This window comes from Cavia porcellus, unplaced genomic scaffold (assembly GCF_034190915.1).
Source record: "Cavia porcellus strain 051 isolate PalLab524CR breed Dunkin Hartley unplaced genomic scaffold, mCavPor4.1 scaffold_12, whole genome shotgun sequence".
Lineage (NCBI taxonomy): Eukaryota > Metazoa > Chordata > Mammalia > Rodentia > Caviidae > Cavia > Cavia porcellus.
Window position 1 is genome coordinate 73,924,789 of NW_026947495.1, and position 20,815 is coordinate 73,945,603.

At 36.3% G+C, this 20,815-nt stretch overlaps 1 protein-coding gene across 16 annotated transcripts in view; it reads left to right on the forward strand.

Moving 5' to 3' along the window:
* Gulp1 (GULP PTB domain containing engulfment adaptor 1) overlaps nt 1–20,815 on the forward strand; it is a 255,414-nt gene that overhangs the window by 127,549 nt on the left and 107,050 nt on the right. For 3 of the 16 annotated variants that reach the window (XM_063259423.1, XM_013142556.3, XM_063259421.1), the window contains one exon: nt 6,679–6,804. The exons of the other annotated variants lie outside the window; for them this stretch is intronic. The gene's annotated coding sequence lies outside the window, so the exon portion shown is untranslated. The remainder of the gene's footprint in view (nt 1–6,678; nt 6,805–20,815) is intronic. 16 annotated transcript variants of the gene reach the window in all.

Genomic DNA, 20,815 nt, shown 5'->3' on the forward strand with positions numbered 1-20,815 from the left:
TGCTTTTCTATGTCAAAAATAACCTTCTAGAAGGAATTTTAAAAATCTGCCAGGACATCTTACTTTCTTTTCTAGTGCCCACAGCCAATTTCTGTCTTCCTTCCTCTCTCCCTGGTTCTACACATAGTTATCTGCAGTCCGAGCTGTCACAATACACCAGAGCTGGCCTTCCTTCTTGTGACCCTTTCTTGATGCAACTCTTGTGTTCTCCAACAAAATTCAAGTTAGACAGGAGCAAAAACTTTAAGAGACCCATTGTACCACATGATGGCTAGTTTCTATGCTGTAGACTTGAAAATGTTGAGCTATTTTAAAGTGTTTGCATCACAAAAACAGTAACTTTGAGGTAGTGTGTGTGTGTTAAATAGTCTCAGCCATTCTCCATGGTGGTCTCAGCCATACCACAAGCATAATGATGTACAAAACGAGGGTATATGTTTATGTGTAAATTGAAAGCTGAGAAAATCATACTATTCTTTGCTGCCAATCAATACAGGCAAAACTTATTTTCCTTGCCCAAGATCCAATATCCATTATTTGTCAAACTAGTTTTTCTAACATAAGTTTAATTGAAAAAGATAGCTGCTCCCCAAGACAGCCAAAAGTGATTTCTGCCTGTCCTGAACTTCTAGATCATTCTTTTTCCCTTCCACTGCATGGCAGTTCTCCATGACCACGCTCTAGCTTTGTAACTGGGGCGTATGCCATAAGCATGCCTGTCCCATAGCCGGGCTGCTGTGCTGGAAAATGCCAAGCTCAGTGCTCAGTAGATCACATGCGGGAAGGAAATTTTTATTAAAATTCTGAGTAAATTCCAGGACAGCACATTTTCTCTGAGGCGTCTGGTGGCACACAGACGGGTTCTTCTAAAAAATTTATGTATCACCTTACCTAACACTGCTATGATTTTACAAAAATATTTCTTTTAGGACTTTTGCAGAACACACAGTGGATTTTTGAATGGTAGAATTGTGAGAAGGTGAAGGTATGTCAGAGCAGCCCTTAACTGATTACCATCTACCTTTAAAAGAAAAAAAAAACGCAGCCATTCTTAACGTTTTGTCAGGTTTGTAATAAAAATTGTCTTTCTGATTGTCTAGGAGGAAGGAGATCCCACTGTACCCAGAGATGACACATTGACCACTCAGGCTCTTAGCTCATGGAGCCTGCTGCTCTTATGTTTATGGCTCTGGGTGATGCATTTATCTTAAATTTGATGCCACTTGGGGCTTATTTCAATTGTACATTTCTTCTTTAGCCTGCTAACCCTATTTTGCAATCTATCCAAGTCTCTTAATAAATGACAATTTAAAAAAAAGAATTGCTTAAAAAGAACAGTGAACATGGGGCTGGAGATTTAGCTCAGTGGCATAAGCGCCTGCCTTGCAAGCACGCGGTTGTGAGTTCGATCCCCGGTACTGATAAAAAGAACAGTGAACAGAACATGGAAGTCGGGCAAGAGAACACAGAAGCACAGAGTGTGTGTTACACTGGAGATAATTCAGAGAAATGGTAATGGGAGGGGTGTGCAGAGGCTGTCTTACGAGTGTACCTACTCTGATATAAAAAAAGATTGTGTACTGAGTTGTCCAACAGTGACTGGCTTTGTTAAAAATGAGTATATTTTTCAATAAAGAAGATAGAAAGGCATAATGCCTTCATATATTTAGATCTTTTCTTTGACTTGCTCCCACGTCCCCTAGAATTCTCTTCAGGTCTGTCATGATATTAACTGAGTACACATTAAGGCTTTACACTAGTTTTTAGAAGTCCCTGATTCTCAGTGTATGCTGGAGGTGGAAAGGATATCATTATCTTGGGAGTATTCTGTTCTTCATTCCCATCTAAACTACGACTAATCCCTCCTTAGGAGTATATTTTATAGATGGTCAGAGGAAGACAGTACAGCAAACACGAACATGTCAGAGAATTTTGAGATTTAACTCCAGCTTCTGTTGCAGGGAATGATCATGTAAAGTCTGTAAACTTGTTTATGATCCCAGATTTGCATTGATAGACCGCATCCTCAGCTATTCCCTTGTGTTTCCTGTCAGTGAGTCAGCAAGCACTAGAGAGACTGAAAGAATCAATATCCACTTTCCTACCCTTGATGGCATCATATTAATGCCAGCCCTCTGAAAGGACTGTTTTGAGATGGAAGTGAGATGCCATATGCAAAGCAGTGATTTGTTGCCAGGTACTTACTGGGTTCCAAATGCACAATATGTCAGTTCTTCAGAGCTCTCAGATGCTGGGATCAAGGAGAGGACAGAAATTTTAGCTACTCACGAACTTTCTAGTTTTAATTATTATGGACTCACAGACATGACCTTCTGCATATGCCTTGCCCTGTTATCATTTGGGCATAGAAAGATTAAGGGAGAAAGAGTGTAAATCCACCCTTCTTAGGATAAAGCATAATATAAAGTATCAAATGTTGTTGATATTGTAGGGATGTAGTGATCATGCTGGTCAAAGCCAATCAGACACCTAAGTTCAAGACATTGTTTGAAACATTGAAATACCTGGTGTCAGGTGCAAGCACAAAAGTAAGAGACTTGAGAAGTGGCTTCAGTTCTGAGAAAGAAGAATTTCTGGAACATTTCCTTACTTAGGGTGATCAGAAATTAGAAGCATCACAGAAAATGTGTGATAAAGGAGAAGTGTAAAAGTAGCAATGTTTAAGTTATCTAGTTTTGAGAAATATTTGGGTTATTCTGTGTCCTATTATATTATAGTCAATCAGGAGGAGTATTTTTTCTTCCTTGGAAATCTCAACTTCAGTTCTACTGCATTAATCCAAGTAACTATTTCCTTGCATCACTGATGAATAAAACAGAAATGTTTTATTTTATAAAATTATCTAGGGTTGGGGATATAGTTCAGCGGCACAGCACCTGCCTGGCAAGCTCAAAGGTGGTGAGTTTGATCCCCAGTACTAATTAATTAATTAATTAATTAAAACAAATCATCGTAAGCTTTGAAAATGCATTCTGAGCTTCAAATTTGTATGGAATTTGAAATATAATGGACACTCACTTGGCCTTAGAAGACTTCAATTTAGACATTTACTGTGTATATTTCTTTCCAGCAGCATGGACTTGGGGATGTTGATGGTCTCCATGGATCTCTGTACCCTAATGTGTAAAATAAAAATTATTACTTATTATGAACAGTGTGCTGAATGAGAACACAACATACTTTGTAATAAGTAATATGGAAAAATGGATGCACAGATCCTGGCACAGAAGAGTCACAGTAAAAATATGTTGAACCCCAGTGCATGCATGCGTGTGTGTGTGTGTGTGTGTGTGTGTGTATGTGTGTGTGCCAGGTATCAAACCCTTGGCTTGTCATGTGCGAAGTACTCACTCCACGATGGAATGCATCATTTTAAAACATTTGTCTCCGCATAATCGATTTTCTCCAGCCTTACTGAGAACCACAGTATTCATCTTGCAAAGATGTGTTAGTTCTCTAATAACTTGACTGTCTTTTATCTTTATAATGATAAAGCTATCCTCAAGAGGATTTTTCCTTCTTCCTTTTCCATAGCTTTTGTATGTATTCTTGTCTTACCCCATTAAGTTTCTAAGATTTGCAGCTTTGGGGAGCCTCCCCAACACGTATGTTTATTTTGCTTACCACAGAAATTGCGTAGAATGAATAATAATTAAGTAGTAAAGATACTTCTGGTAACAGCATTATGAAACTGAATATATAATGCTATCAGAACGCAGATGGCGGGAATGTGGGCAGTATCTGTGCATCTGTGGGTTGATGCAGGCAGTGTACAGTTTCTGCACAATGATAAAGCTAGAAAATTAAAAAGGGTATTTTTGCTATAGATTTTCCAAATGAGAATGCATTTCTACTAGTGCAAAATATTGCAGGACAATTCCCAATGCTACTCTAGGATTCAGAGCCTTGGAATCGTTCCTGGAAATAAGGTTTTGGAAAGATTGTGTGAGATTATGGCCAAAATGAATTATTGCCACATTATTGGCAAATTCAGTGAGAAATTGGTTTTGCTTGAACTTTAAAGGAGGCAGGGTTTAGCAGTAGTTCAAGTGATCTTCATAAAATTCATTCAGTTTTTTAACTCATTCAGATATTCAGAAAGCGCTTCTGTTTTTCTTTTTCCCTCTTCATTTTTTTCTGATAATATACATTTATATTGTAGCAGATTCCATTTCTCTAACTCTCACCACTTTTGCATACATATGATTTACATATTCAGACATATAAATCAATTATCCAAGTAATTATTAGTAAGGTACATGATATGAAGAAACTGTCACTTCATGATATGAAGAAGTAGTAATGTACATGATATGAAGATACTGCCTTACCAGAAACACCATTAAAACATTTAAATGATCTTGATTAATATCTTTTTTTCTATTATATTTCTAGTATTATATAGTATTATATAGTACTTACACACCATGACAAAATTGTGTTTTCTAAGAATAATGTAGGAATTTTCTCTTGATATCATGTTTTTGTTGTTATCTAATTACTATTTTTGATGCCAAATGTACAACTGTTGAATGGCCTATGATGGGTAATATTTAGGCCTTGTATGAATATTACCACCAACTCAGGATACTTTAATTGCATTTCTGAAATGTGTAGCCGTATTTAAATTAAGGGAGCAGTTGAAGTCTGCAAAAGCTAGATGCAGGGAACTAGTTGGAATGTGCAGGTTTTGAAATGACTCCTTTAATATTAAAAAGTATGGTTTTTGTAACTATTATATAGACATATCTTATCTGTATGTCTCTGTGGATATATGACTGTGTATTTTTTCTTGAGTGTTAAAATCAGTGCACCCAGCAGACCAAAATGAATTACTCCTGCTTTCTTCCACTCTTTCAAGTAGAATGTTCTCCCTAATAAAACAAGACATAGGATGCATTTAGGACAGGAGATTTATTCTTGAAGCAGCATTGTTTCTGTTTAGTAGGTGCAGTTGGACTTAATTTTTAGAAGGAGTTACTCTTCTATGGTCCAAACCAGAAGCAGCCACAAAAGCAGGAATCCGGTTTCCTTCTGTGTCAGGAGCCTAGACTTTGCCCTTCAGTTAGGCTTTCTTTCAGGCACCATCTGTCTCATTGCTAAAAATCATTAAGCTTCAGCAACAATATTTACCTTCTGTATTTCCTGGCTTTTGCTAAGCAAGCTAGAAACTTTATCTTTTCCTTTTACAAATTACTCAGTAAATGAGTGTGTGTTTCTCTTTAAGCTACAACATTTAGTGACTCTTTACAAAACACCATTGATACCTAAATTAATAACAGTATATTTTAACTGATAGTTTTTACATTTGAAATTTGCTAAGAGCAGGTTTTGTCCTGAACTCCTAGTGAGTTAGGAGCTAAATCACATGATACATACCAGAGGAAAGAGACAGCATTGTTTTGTTTCACCTGACCTGGGTTGTTGTAGAAATGATCAAAGACATTCACGACCATTCAGCCGCTTTGGCTGGACTGTCAAGGGAGCACATTTGGGCAGAGTTAAAGGAGTGAGCTTCCCTACATACTGTCACATGCGGTTTGCATTAGGGGAAAGAATGGTAGTAAAAAAACAAAAAAGGGAAGCATTGGTAACATGAGAGAATTCTAGATTTGCCTCTTTTTAAAAGAAACTTTTGTTCTTTCTTCTACCATGACAAGTCTTCTTTGCAATAGTATATATATTGTATTTTCCTCATTATGTAGTGATTATGTGCTGGGGATTCTGTTAGGTCAGTGAAGTAAATAGTTTCCAGCACTTGAAATGTGTTTATAGTTTTCTAATATTCCCATAATTTAAAACATGCTTCTCTGAACTTGGGGTTTTTTGGAGTTAAGATTCTCAAATATTAATATCTAATTGGAAACACTATTCTCAAACTAGTGCTTTGCTTCACCCCTTTTAAAGATGATCCCTGGGAAATTTACATCTTATCTCTGCACAGCTTTCTCTTCCTTTTGATGTCCATGCTAGAGTGTACTGGGAGAAAAGGGATGAAATTTTAAATTGCATTAACGCAATTCAAATACAGTAAATTCTTGATGTCTGTGTATGAGGGCAGTGTATCTGTGATTGACATAACATTAAAATTTTAATTCAGAAACAAAATTATAATACTAAACATGTTTATGTATAAAATTTCTCACATAGAAGAAGTAAACTTTTTTGAAAATACAGCTTTGGAGAAGAATAGTTTTCTACTTATCTAAATATTTGTCTAATTCAGATCACTACAAATCAGTGCATGCTCTGCAGGAGTTTCTGCTTTTAGTAATCACGCACAGCTTGATCAATATTTTTAATTCTTCCCTGGCGAGGGGAGAAGGCGAGGCCCTGGCCAGTCCTGTTATTCTCAGACTTGGTCTCTAACCTGTCTCGTTGTCACTAAATTTGAAGATTATGCTTTTGTGGTTTCCCTTTTGATGTGTGAAGAAAAATGAGCGTGAATCACCAGAGCCTGAAGCCAGCGTGTGTTTAACAGATGAACAGGAGGAGGAGCGGTTTCGCTGCCAGGTCACTGGTCTGAAGGCAGAGCAGCCCCTCTGGGATCCCGTCTGACAGCAGCTCTGTGGCACAAAAATGCAAAATAGCCAGAGAGACTCAAATCACACGTTTGGTGCCAAGGATCGTAAACAGACCGTGTTATTCCCCACGCAGATACGAACTTCTCAAGCCCGTGTCATCTCAGACTGTTGTCTCGCGTGTATCTTCTGCACTTCTCACCGATCAGCTGTCGCAGAGATTGGAGAGGAAGAGGGTCATTGCTGCGTCTCCTAGGATAATGTAATGAGCTCTCTGTTCCTTGTTTTTCACAGCAAGGCTGGGTCTCCTACTCCACTGCCTTTGCTGATATTGTAATATTTCTTACTTTGCAGTCACTAGCCAGATGAGTTCACACGTATTATTTTTTATTTATTATTTTGGATAGTGTGTCAATACGATGCTAACATTATGATGTACTATAGTTCAAGAGTGGTAAGGAAATTTTAGAAATTTTAATTTTTACAGCTCTAAGTGGAAAATAACACAACAGAAATATCCAGTGCACTTCTGTGGAGGGCTGTCTGTGAAATGATTAAGTACAGTGGCCATAATTATCAACATATGGCCTGGCTCTTCTTTTCACTGCCTTCCATTTATTTATAACAACTATATTTTCTATGTGAAAATTAATCCATTTACAAAGTATCAACTGACAGAAGATCTGTTAATCTTTGTATGTGTATGCATGTGCAAATATTGATAAAGGGGAGAATTAAAAATATTGATATATTTAGAATTGTGTTTATAAAATTAACACAATTACTATTTTATAGGCGTATTTTATCCTAAAATGTTTATTATTCTGCCTTTTTACCACATTTAAGCTTTCATAGGAATGTTTACATCTTTTAGTAACTCATTGAGCTTGCTTTATAGATTAGGGCTCCATGTATATTGGTAAATGTGACTCAGTACCCCTGTCTGTTAAGATTTTGATAGTGAAATCACAATTTAACATAAGCAAAAATATTCAGTGCAAATCTTATTTAGAGGTTCTGAGTGTTCATTTCATTTTCAGTGACTAAGTAATAGCAAGTATTGATATATTCTAAGATATATAACGAGCAAGGGCCTATGGGCGGTTTGGATCATTACCTTTTGTCTCTAAATAATTTGCTCAGAGGAGAAGATTTTGAATAATTTTTGTATATAAGCCAAGGAAGCAAGTGGAACACAGGCAAGAAATATGAGACCTGTCAGTTTTCAAAGCTCCAGGCAGGAAAGACAGTTCAACTCTGAGATACAGGGTTTACTGGGTATAAAGGCAAGTCCCGGCTGCCTTGACTGCCTGTCTTTCCAACCATGGCTACAGATGGCACAGCTCGTTCATCGCCCCATTGGAGACCCACTGACTCCGTCTGGCAGGTTAGGTCCAAGAGGTCTAATTTGACTTTACTCTCTCCCCCCCAAAAAACGTAATAAGAACTAAGGAGTAATAAAATCCAAAATGTGTAAATTTTGTTGTAAAAAAGAGAGGGAGGAAAAAAAAAAAAAAGAGCTCTAACGGATATAACAGCAAGTGTGTTTAGGGGTGTTAAATAGCTGACTATATTAATGTTTTTGGATCATTGAACACAGCTGTTTGCAGTCTCTCTGTTTGAATGTCTACTTTGTATTCTTTGATACTGTGATTTGAGCAAATATTTCCAAGATGATAATATGTAATCTATTAACAGGTGATTTCTTACTGTTATGTTTTTTGTTTTTTTTTTTTTTGTAGTTCTGTATTATGTGTAACCTTACACTGCTTTGTTTTGTTTTGTGTTTTTCTCTTTTTCCTCTTAAATAAAAAAAAAAAATTGGGTGAGAAGGCTTACTGGTGAAAGGGATGGGGAAATCCAGAGCTTAGAATGCACGATACTAATGTATAATGGAAAATCAGTAGTTTTGGTCACTGATCTTCATATGCGTTGAAATCCATGTTAGCAAAGGAACACTAGATTGTATCTTCTCTCTTACTTGTGCTTCCATGTTAAAAAGGATTAAGAGACTTCTTAGATATAAACATGTTAATATGACAGTTAAAATATTTGAGATTACATGTGTATGATTTTCCTTTTTTGGTCATTGATGTGTGAACAAGATTTTACCCAAATTTAAAAATAATTACTGCAATGGTAAATTGGAAGTTAGTATTTGTTTATGTAGATTACAATAAGGGGCATGATCAGAAAAGGAAACATAATGTCAGATATAGTTTCTAAGGCTGGAAACATCTCAAAGGCAAATTTTGTTTCAGTGTATGGAATGTAGCTTAGCAAGATCTCTACCTCCTTGGCTCTGTCTTTCACGGAAACCCCAGCCCCTTTCGATGACTATGGATTCTGTTTCTACAATTGCACAGGTCTCATGGGGAGCATCAACACATGCACACACAAACCCAAACAATCGTGATTATTCATTTTATTTTACATTTGAATTGCAGTTCTCATAAGGTTGTAAGAATTGTGCAGAAATTCCTCTGTTTCTTCTATTTGCTCTTCTATTTAAGATGACTATTTTCTGTCAATGGTCAACTCCTCTTTCTCTCTGTAATCCTCCAAAGAGGAGTAAATCTTCATCATCCTGCCTTGGAACTGATGACTTATTTTCTACTTAACTGAGAAAAGACATTGAATCAGAAGATTAATTTCACATTTTCCCATCACCAGATCTACCAAACCCTGTTTTGTGCATTCCTATAAGCCAGCCCTGCCTTCTTGTTCCCAAATCAGGAAAAGTTCCCAAATCAAACTGAAAGGAAGATTCTTCCACCAGGGAGATAAGAAGGTAGCCTTTTGTTGAATCTTCACGCCAGTGGCCTCTTGCAGGATAGTTCCCAAAGGCAACAGCCATGAGGTTACAGAGAGCTGAGTTTATACAGAATTTAGAAGTGGGAGGTGCAAAGCAAGTGATAAGCATTACATAATTGTTTACATGCATTTAGTCATGTATTGGCAGACAGGATAGTCTTGAACAGATTTGTCCAAACAAAGGAATTGTTCGTCTTAATATTGAAACATTCTGAGTGGGAACAAGAGAGGGGCCCTTATAGAATGGGAAGCATAACAAGGGGAGAGGGCCCTTACAGAGTGAGCATAGGTAGAGGTGTCCTTGGTTAGCCTAGGGTGCCTTAAGGTGTAGACAATTACTCTGACTCAGTGCTTATCAGAAGTGGGCAGCTGGGCACTGTCAAGGTCAATTAAATTCAGCAGAAACTTGATCGGAAACCTTTAAATGATCTCTAATTTGTATCATGAAACACCTATAAGGTTTGCTGTTTTACATTATAATTGTGCCTCTACACTGTGACTGGTGAGTTAAAACCCTTGTTTATCTAAACATAGACAAACATATAGATTTGCCACTCTATGCCCTATGCTTATTTAAAGAATTTATTCCTGTGTTTATCCTCCCTTTCGTCAGGTAACCTTTTTTCTCCATCAGCATCTAGTTATGCAGTGGTTCCGCATTTCGTATGTATTCATCCAGTTCTGTCTTCTGACTTCTGCCCTGTTTCTTTAGTTCCAATTCTAGCAGAATTCCTTGAATTTTTCCATTTCACTCTTTACTGTCTTTTGAACCAACACAAGTCAGGCTATCTGAGCCCTCTCTCTCCCTAAGCTACAGTGCAAAATTAACCTATAATATCCATGTTGTGATATTAATAGCCACTTCTCAGGCTTCATCTCTGTAGAACTCATCAGTATTATTCATTTTTCTTTTAATAGGAGCATCATTTGGATAGCATAACAACACACTTTCTTGGTTTGCATTTGAGTTCAGTGACTAGTTTGTATCTATCCCTAGCTTGCTCTTCTGATTCTGCCTAATGTGTAAAATACTGTTAGGCCCCTTTATCATGCATTTATTTATACTTACTTCTTCACTGATATCTTCATTTGTAAGCTGGTTGTTTTGAGATAAATAGCTCTATTCCTACCCTGTCTACAATTTCTGTATCCCTCTCCTCGGCATCTCTTCTCAGATGTCTAATTGGCAGTTTAGATCTAACATAATCTTAAGAAAAAGGTTTGATCTCCACCTTTGAAACTTTGCTTTCGCTAAGTATCTCATCGTTACTAAATGGTGCAATGATTCACCCAGTTAAAAAGAAAGATCCTGGCATTTGTCCTTGAGAGTTCTCTCTCTGTTGCCCTCCTTGTTCATCCATCAATTTGGCCTGATTAGCTCTCCCTTTGAAATATAAATCAAACAAGACTGCAGAGGGTCTAGGGATGTAGCACTGTTTAAAAAAAGCAAATTTCAAGAAATTTGTAGCAAAAGTTGAAAATGAATCTGTAACTCGCCTAGTTTCCAAGAGATGGAGGCAGCGTAATGACAATACTAATTCTTAGGATCAGGGTAGGGTTGGGAGTGTACTGGAACAAAAACACAGATGTGTCAGGAGGAGGACATTATCCCTGTTCCCCGCAGATACAGGAGAAGATGGAGGGGATAGGTAGAGATTGCTAACTGCTTTTGGGCTTTCAGTTTTGGACTTTCAGTTTTCAAATGTGCAGTTGCTATTCCCAGTTGACTAGTGGAGATTAAAGTTATCTTAGTAAAGACAGAAGCAAGATATTCCCCTAAAATCTGACTTGACAAGAGAAGAAAAGTTTGAAAATGCTGCCCTGAATATAAGGGAACACTAAATCAAAGGAACAGCAATGGGGTAGTGCCAGTTAGATGTGGCAGTCATGTGGAAAGTGCACTTCTCCAGCTTCAAATGAGCCTTTAAAACTTTCTCTTGTCTTCCAAAAGCTGGAGCTCTGACTTCATCTCAGGCGTGCACCCCAAGACTCGCGTAGCCTGCCTGATAAACAGAGAGGGATAATAAACAAAAGTATTAGTTTTCTACCAACCTTTAAATACTGACTGTAGGTTGAAAGTATTGAAAAGTTACATTTCTTGGTGATTGAATCCTACCACTCTTGATTAGGACTGTTCAAAGTCACTTCCTCTTCTTTGTTGTTCTTTTGTATTTTTTCTCTTTTCCTCCTATGTTAACCATAACTTTTCAGGGTACGTTTGTATGTGTACATTCATTCTTTTACAAAAAATTTGTGTTGTTTTTTTTTTCGGTATAATACAAGAACTATTGAATTTGGAGGTTACCTCGTTCATCTTACTATATGAGGTCAACATTTCTTCTAACGCTATTTATGTTTTACGCACATAAAATGATTGTGTTAAGCTGATTATGCGCTGTATACCTCACATCTGTCCACTCCTGTCTGCTGATTATGGACATCCAAGTTAGCCACACTCCTCACCACCATGTACCTGCAACCCTGCTAAGTTACCATGTGCAGGTCTTTCGGGGACCTAGAATTCCTTTGAGGTCGATACCTAAGATGGAATTGTTTTTCTTCGTACATATTTGCACTATATAGTGAATACGTTTATTGTGTGTAATTGGCCTGACACAGCTCAGTTCTTCTTACATCGCCTTCACCGCTGTTATAGGGTAGGCGACCACTCACTTGTTCAGCACTGTGGGTTGTGTGTAATTTTAACCGGTGGTCATCATAACGTCAGCTAGATTAAATCACTACGGTGCTGAGTGTAGATGTTCCACCTGAGGAAAGTTGACAGCACAGATAGAGACGTGGAGAAGGAGAAGGAGAAGAAAGGCGTTGAGTGTTGAGGCACTGTGGATTCTTCTATGTGTTGCTGTTTGAGCTGTTGGTTCTCCTGGAGAACCAGGCCCTTACATGGAGCATTGCTTCCTGGCTCTGGAGAGGAAGAGGTGTACTGCTTAATCTCCAGGATGGGCTAGTCACACTGGCTTCCTGGTGTGTACTGGACTGTGCTTGTCATTGGAGGAGCTCAGGGGCCTCTGTGTCACTGAGGATGGCTGTGGTGCTTTTCAGGATAGCCCTGGTTTTTGTTTTGAGTGTGACTTTTTGGCTCCAGTGTGCTCGACCTACCAGCACAGCTCCTTCACCCTGCTGGTAAAGACTTTCTAGCTTCCATCGCTGACCTTTGGAGCTTCCCAGCATGTATCTGTAAAAGAGACTAGTGTGAGCCCTTCTCATAGGCTCTAGACTTCCAACTGGACTTGGGAAAACATCGATAAAATAATATTATAAACTCCGTGTCCTGATTCTAATTGTTCTTCCCACAACCTCTAACTACTAAATTGTGTTTTCCATAAAGTACACTAGTAAGAACTTGACACCAGTAAGTAGTACATAAAAGTAATTATGTTTAATTTTCTGTAACTCTGACTGCACTTTAGAATCACCTGAAGTTCTTTCTTTTGTGCAAAAAACAAAAGCTCATGCTTTGAATGAAGTGGATTCAATGATTACTTTAAATAAATACGTTTTAATCTTTCCCAGATGACTCTGATGACTCAGGGTTCAAAGGATGATTCACTTTAAGTGACAGTCATCATTAATGTCATGCATCATTACCAGTAATGAGCAGAATACAAATTTCTAATATTTCTAGTCAAATTAGTAGGAACTGCTGTCATTTATGTTTGCCTTTTATTGATTACCAATAAGTTTGAAACTCTGTTTATGTGCTTGCCAGGCACTGGGATTGTTAGTTCTGTAAATTGGCAGTTTGTAGCTTTCATCCTTTGTTTTCTGTGGATATTTTGTCTTCGATATTTTAGATGCTTCTTTGGTATTAAATTTAAAGGCAGCAAATATCTTTTCTTAAATGTGTCTTGTGTCTATTAAATTTTCCACAGCATTCTGTTTTGAAGACAAGACTTTACTTTTGTTATAAACAGGGTTATATTTTTATTTTTGAAGACTTTTTCAGGCATATTTCCTCTTGCTCTGGGTCAGCATTGTATTTATGTGTGTTTTCCTATTAGCTTTTTGGTTCATTTTTCTTGCTTGTAAAGGTTTTATCACATTTGAAGACCAGCTCTGAACTACTAGTATTAGTAATGAATATTCCACTATTGGCTCATGTAATGAGATAACATTTTTAATATCATCTGTTAAAAACCTAGTCTCTTCCTCATTGCTTTGTGGCATCTCATCAATTACATATCAAGGTACCATCTTTAAATGCATACGTTTATAACTTTATTGTTCTAAACCATTCCTTGGATTTTACACCAGTGTCACATTATTTGTATTTCAATATCATTATAGCATTATATGACTTAGTATCATTCAGAACTCCCTCTTTAATCTCTTTTGTAAAAGAATGTTTCAATTATTTCTAAACATCTGTTATAAGTTGAGAGTAAACTGATATTTACATGCAAGAAATTTTATGTGAAAAGTTATATGGAAGAATAAATGAATTTTAGAGTAAATTTAAAACAAATTATCCTAAACTGTATATATGCATTACATTTTCACAATGTAAAAATACTTTTATGCAGAGGTTAAGTACTGACTTTAATGAAAATTTTAATTTTATGCAACAAACACATAAATTACTTAAGGAATAACTGATATTTCAGCAGTATCTCATTCAGATTGAAAATATTTTCATTTTTGCAAATCTTATTCATTTTTTAAATAAATCTAGTGGTTTTCTTTTCTTTATAGTTATCATGTAAATTTTTTGGAAGTTTTTGCTGCATTGCCCACCTTGCTTTTGAATTTGTGTGCTGAAGTGATCCTTGCGTTCCCAGTGGCTGGGACCATCAGCAAGTGCCACCATGGGGCCTAGTGTTTTACGAATATATTTTCATTACTTCCAAAATGCTTTATAGTTTTATTCTTATAGTGAATAGTATTTGTATTCACCATGTTATTATGGGAATAAAGTGGAACTATTTCATTTCGTAAGTTGGTTTTGCATCTGCCAGTCTTGCTGAACCTATGGCATGAATTCTAAGAGGTTCTCTGGGACTTTTCAAAAGATGGACTATCATATCTTTCATTCCTAACATCAGTTTTCCTCTTCCTTCTCCGATTCTGTCTTTTACTTTCCTTATAGCAGGAGTAACACCTTTGGTACCATCAGTTCGCTGCTAGTTTTAAAGAAAGCAATTTTAATATTACCTCTTAGGCACCTCTACTGCTTGCTGAAGGTTACTAGGAATGCAGGTTACTCCATTTCTAGTTTTTTAAGAGAGATTTTTCTTTTGAATTCTATAATATTGAGTCTTGAAAATTTCAAGTAAATATTTATATATCTTCAGTGAATTATGATCTTTCTCTATGAGCTTCTTAATGTACTAAAAACCCTAGGAAAATTTTCTTCTGTTGAACAATCCTTGAATTTCTGGCATAGATCTCTAATTATCAGCATTATTTTATTTTATTTAGATACTGGGGATTGAACTCATGATCTCACTCTTGCCAGGCAGGCGCTTATGCCACTGAGCTAAATCCCCGGCAACCAGTATTATTTTAAACACCACATTGGGTTTCATAAATAATATATGACTGCTCCCCTCCCCCAGTGTGTATTGAATCGAGGTTCTAACCACTAGGACTTAACTATGTGTCTTTATTTGGAAGTGAGGTCACTTCCAAATGGAAAGCTAAGATGCCATCCTAGAGGAGGGTGGTCCAAACCTAGGTGACTGATGTCCCTATGCGGAATGCTACAGGAAGAGACAGACATACTGACAGGAGGGACAGTGAAGATACAGGGGCAATGCCATCTGTGCGCCAGGAAGAAGACCATAATTTAGGGCAAATTTGAGGCTACCAAAACTAGGAGAGAGGCTGCAGCATGTACTTGGTAAAATGTTTTCCTGATACAGTCTGTTCCATTCTTATAATCTAAATGGCCAGTAGTCTTTCATGGGGCCAGGGATTTAGCTCAGTGACATAAGCATCTGGCTGGCAAGCATGAGATTATGACTCAATCCCTGGTTTAAAAAAAAAAAATCTATCTATCTATCTATCTATCTATCTATCTATCTATCTCTCTATATATTTCATGGAAAATATATTTAAAAGCATTATTTTCTGTATAATTTCCCACTTAGTATGCTTAATCCAATAACATACATTGTAAGATAAGACTTATTTTTTTATATCATTGGTGTGCTTTGATTTCACATATGATTTATTCATTTCCTGCTATCCATTGGATGGAATTTCTTTGCCTGACTTAAAAGATGCATATTGAAGTTTTGTTCTTATAGTGGTTGCTTTTAATATGTATTTTCGTGCTTGCCATTCCAACATTAATTCCTTGAATTTTAACATCTGTGATTTCTCAATAGTAGGTTCAAGTTACAGATGTCTCATGTCACGTTTGTTTTTTCTCCATGCTCCATCACATGGCAAATATTTATTGAGGTTTTGATTCTGGGCTGTTAAGAATATGCATATTTTTATCTCTCCATTTCTCTGTGTATTTATCTACCCTTGTGTCTTCCTATTTTGTATATGTTTATTGTTTTTGTTCTATATTAATACAAATATTTTAATACATGTTATGGTAATAAATGCACAATTTGTTAATAATATATAGTTTCTATCTTTTATAAAAGAATTGTTTCTCTTATTTCAATTCCTAAGAGGACAGTTGTTATTTGCAAAAATTCTGAAGAATTAATTGTATGTCTTCTAATGTAGTAATCACATTACATTACATGAGAGTTTCTCCATAAAGCAGTTACAGTTCAGCTTTTTTTTCCTTTTAGCGTATCTTGAAAATATTTCTTAATGTTTTTCTTAACATATTGTGTTTTTGTGACGTTTCTTTCCTTTTTTTTTTATTGTTGTTATTTCAGTGAGCCTCTCTTAACTCCTGAATGTGTATTTTCTCTTTGTCCTTACTAATTTTAATTTTACTATGGCATGTTTATTTCTGAAAGTTCTAATTTTGGATTTTTTATAATCTTTTAAAAATTTCTGATTTTTATTAGTACATGTTTACTGTACACAGTGAATACATTCACTGTAGGGAACTGCTAAGTGTACGTAACACATTTCAATTCTTTTCCCCCCTTTCATCCACCCACTTTTATTTGTCCAAAATCAGATCTATTTACTTATTTATAAGTTCTTGTAAAGTTAATTATCATATATGTACAGGTTGAAAACCAGACTAATAGGCCAAAGAACATATAAACATGAAAGACGATTGTCCTAAGTCGAGGTACACTTTTTGATACATTGTCCGCACTGGTTTACAACACTTTTTCTTTCTCTTTCTGTTTTCCTGTTATCTGCCTCTTATTTCATACTTTATTTGTATATTGTTTTGCATATATGAGGAACCACTTAAGCCTTCTGTATGACTTCCCTCACTGAGCATGAAGGGCTCAAGGAGATCCATTGCCCACAGATAACTCAAGTTTACCTCTATTTACGGCAGAATAGTCCCACGTTTCCTTTGCCCATTCATCTTTTTAACTTTATTGAGATTCTTTTACATATTTTACAACTACATCTTTATCTATTTTTATTTTATTCTCTTATAGTATTCTTAATATCTATATTTCAATTTTATCTCAGTCTTCTGTATCTCTTGAAACATCTCTTTTTTTATAGTCAAATGGGACAATTCTTCCATTTGATCTGTGAAGTCAGTAATTTAGCTATAAACTTAGCCGTTCTTCACTTCAGTTCATTTACATTGGCTTTTTAAATTCCAAACATTAGGTTTTCATACTGTTATTTTCCATTGGGTTCACCTATCAATTATGTCCTCCTCTTTTATTTACAAACATCTCTCGCTTTTTCCTTTAGGTATTTTAACATAGATTGAGCACTAAAGAAATACTTTTGAAAATACAAATAAGTAAATGATTTTATCATTTACTTGCTCTGTCTTGGGAGTACAGTGATCCTTTAATAAGTGAAATGTCTAGTGAAGTGATAGAATAAGGTAGATACCATTGCACTTTTACTCTTCGGGTTTTGTTTCATTGAAAAGTTAAGCATACATAAAGAATATTGCCCTGTGTTTTTAGTGGAATCAATTTTTCCTTCATTTTTTCTACTGGAACAATAACAATATTTTTTCAATGAAACTTGTATCTGAAAATATGGATGGTTTTATCAAGTTGCACAATTCTACATATTATTGTCAATATATACATATATATATGTATGTTTTTAAAGTTTTTTTTTCTGTTCAAAAAAGGAGTCAGAATAACCATTGGTACTGTCAATATTGGGTTATTTTCCTTGAGGGAAATGCACGTTGTCTTCATTTGTATATTTTACTATAATCCTGTATTATAAATGTAGTAAGGCAACCATCTCATTTGTTACTCATTACTGAATAAGTTTACTGAAGAATTGAAAATATCTTCAAGATAATTTATGATTTTTTTAAAAAATTGTTGTACTTTTTCAGCAGTTTTTGAGAAATGTGTGTTTGCATATCAATAAGATACATACTGTTTTAGAAAATTATTTGATTTGTTCTTTTGATTTGAATTTTTACCATAGACATTTGGCAAGTGCTAGGGTTACAAAGATAACACATTTGTAAGCATTCAGATTCATTCATTTTCCTAGGACCTCCCTTTGTGATCTGTGTAAGGGAACTGTGTGGATGTTGAACTCCTGTCCTAGTTCGTGCAAGAGAATAAGGGAGTCAGCTTCCTATGAGTGGGTATTTTGAAAGGAAATTTTGCAAATTAGTTCAGTAAACTAGGTTGGGATGCACTGCCAGAAATTTTTTCAAATATACTCAAATGAACTGTTGAATATAAAACAAATCTGGACTTAGGCAAAGATGGGCTAATTGAGAAGATAAAGGGACAGGGAGAAGCAAAACAGGGAGAATATGTCAGTCTTCAGCTCGACCATTAACTCAAAAGATAGGCAGAAAAGAAACAGGACTGAAAAGATGGGGTGTGGGACCGGATGGATACAGATGGTATGACTAGGCAGAGTGGATCCTAGGACGCGCTACCCTCAAGTCCACTTGTCAGAAGCAGCGTGGGAGAAGGGGTCAAGGCTAATGAGGCTTAGAATGGGTCCAAGGTCACGGTCCTGGGAGTAGCAGAGAAACTGACTCAAGTCTGACCAAGTCTAGTAGTTTTTCTAGACTTTTCAGTAGACACACATGGCTCAGCTAATCTTTAATTAAGCAGTGAGTAAACAGGAATTTGGAGTTTTGCCTTGACCTTATCATAGGTACAAAAAGGGCACCGGGTGACTCTCATCTAATTCACACTGTGAGGGAGTTGCAGTGCATTGTTTCTGAAACACAAAAGTGCAAAGAAGTGGGAGGATTCTTCTTCTTTTGCTGCTGTTTTTCCTTTTCCAGTACTAAGGATTGAACTGAAGGCCTCTGGCACTGAGCTACAGCCCCAGCCCTTTCTTTATTCGTTTAAATTTTGGAACAGGCTCTCACTAATTTGCAAAGGTGCCAATCTAGGCTTCACCTCATGATCTGCTCATCTCAACCTCCTGGAGTGCTGGGATTATGGGCATGTGCACCATTCCTGGATTTGGGGGCATTTCCTCACCTGTTCCGTTTTGCTAGAATCACAGAACCAGGGTAAAGTTTAGCATTTTCAAGGAAGAGATGGATACAGAGATTCCTGAGAAGAAATGCTTTTCCAGCCATATGTGAACGATTGGCAGAAAAACCAATTTTAAGAATACTCTAGTAATACTCTACCAATTTTAAGAATACTCTGCAGATTTAAGAATACTCTAGTCCGGCAGATGGTAAAAATAGAACCCGTATGACAGTTGTGGTGGAAGCAGGAAGTATTCATCGCAGGCAGGAGAACGGTATGTAGACAGCAGTGGTATCCAGTGCTGTTCCTAACTGGAAAGAAAGCCTGGCTTTTCTGTGTCAGTGTTTGCATCCTCTGTTTTGGGGGATTGGATTTGGACATCAAGTAAAAAGGCCAGTTTTCTTCTGAGGGTTGCTTTAAATACTGGATGAGGGAGAAATCTCCTTTATCTCTCTCATAAAACTCGCCTAAAAGAAAAACTCTATCAAATGCTAAGATTGTGAGTTTGGGCACATTTATAGTTATTGAGGTTTATTTTTAATACAACTACTAAAAACTGGGTGTACTGCAGAGTATGCCAATCTATAAGCAGCTTATATTAAGGCAAAATATTTAAACAAGAAGAACTTTCAAGTAAACTGCATGTATATTTAAGTGTATAAGATAGATAACCATATTACTGAGTTTTGTTGGACCATTGAACAGAACTGTTTGCAGTCTCATTGTTTGAATGTTCACTTTATATGCTTTAATTTTGTAACCTGAACGACTATTTCTAAGATATCAATATGTTATCTATTAACTAGTGATTTCCTGTTTATTTTTTCTGAAATTCTGTTTAACTTGTACCCTTTTTCTGTTTTTTTTCCTCCTTAAATAAAATTTAAAAAAAAAACACAAAAAAATACCTAAAAAAAGAAAGAGCTTTTGAAATTGAAATAAAAATGTTTATAATGTTATTTTGTGTGTAAAGATCAACTGAGTCATAATAAACATTTCACCCAGGCTCGCTTTAAAATTCTAATAGCAGTAATTATAGTCGAGCTGTATATTCCAGTATGGCAAAGGAATTCAGGCAGTTTTGCCAAAGATAATGTTACCCCTACATTTGACCCACACAAGTTCTAGCTCACAGTTACAATATGCATTGTGGAAAGCGTTTGGTGAAATGACCAAACCACCAGCTCTAAAATGATACAGTGCTGATGTGTACAACCAAAATAAAAGGAAGAATGTGTACTGTTATGATAAAATAGCTATGCTAAAAGAGTTACATTGTTGGCTAAAATATCTACAAAGAACTTAAAAGTTCATAGCATAAAATGAAATTAAACTTAGGTTGCTTTTTAGATCCACATATAAGAGATCCAAGTACATTATGTTGCAAATATTATTGCTTTAACATATGGAGTTTTACAACCTATGAAACAATTTTTTCAGTCTTCATGCATATTTTTTAGCATAATTATTTATCGTGTGATTGTTTTGCTTGAGAACAGCAGGTGGCTTTCATTAAGGGCACAAGATCATGAGGAAATTTTATGCAGAAAACAGATACCTTTAGTAGGAGTTCTAATTAAAAAGACTCTCTATATCTGTTCATTGAGACTGATGGCCAGAAGCCAGTAGATGCTTGTGGACAGATTCTGTGATGGTCATGGGAAGACTTCTTGGGGAACCTGAGAGTTCCAGTACATCTCCTTCTCTGGATCTTTTACTCTTGGGGCAGCAGAAGCACAGAGAGTTCTAGCATCATCCTCATTTCTGGTGGGGCTGAAAGATGGTGCAACCTCCAGGCTCATTTTTGGGAGCCAGAAGTATCTTTGCTTTACCTGCATGCTGAATGGAATTTTGTGCTGACCCAGCATCGCCAGTGTGAGCACCCGGATTCATGTGGCACAA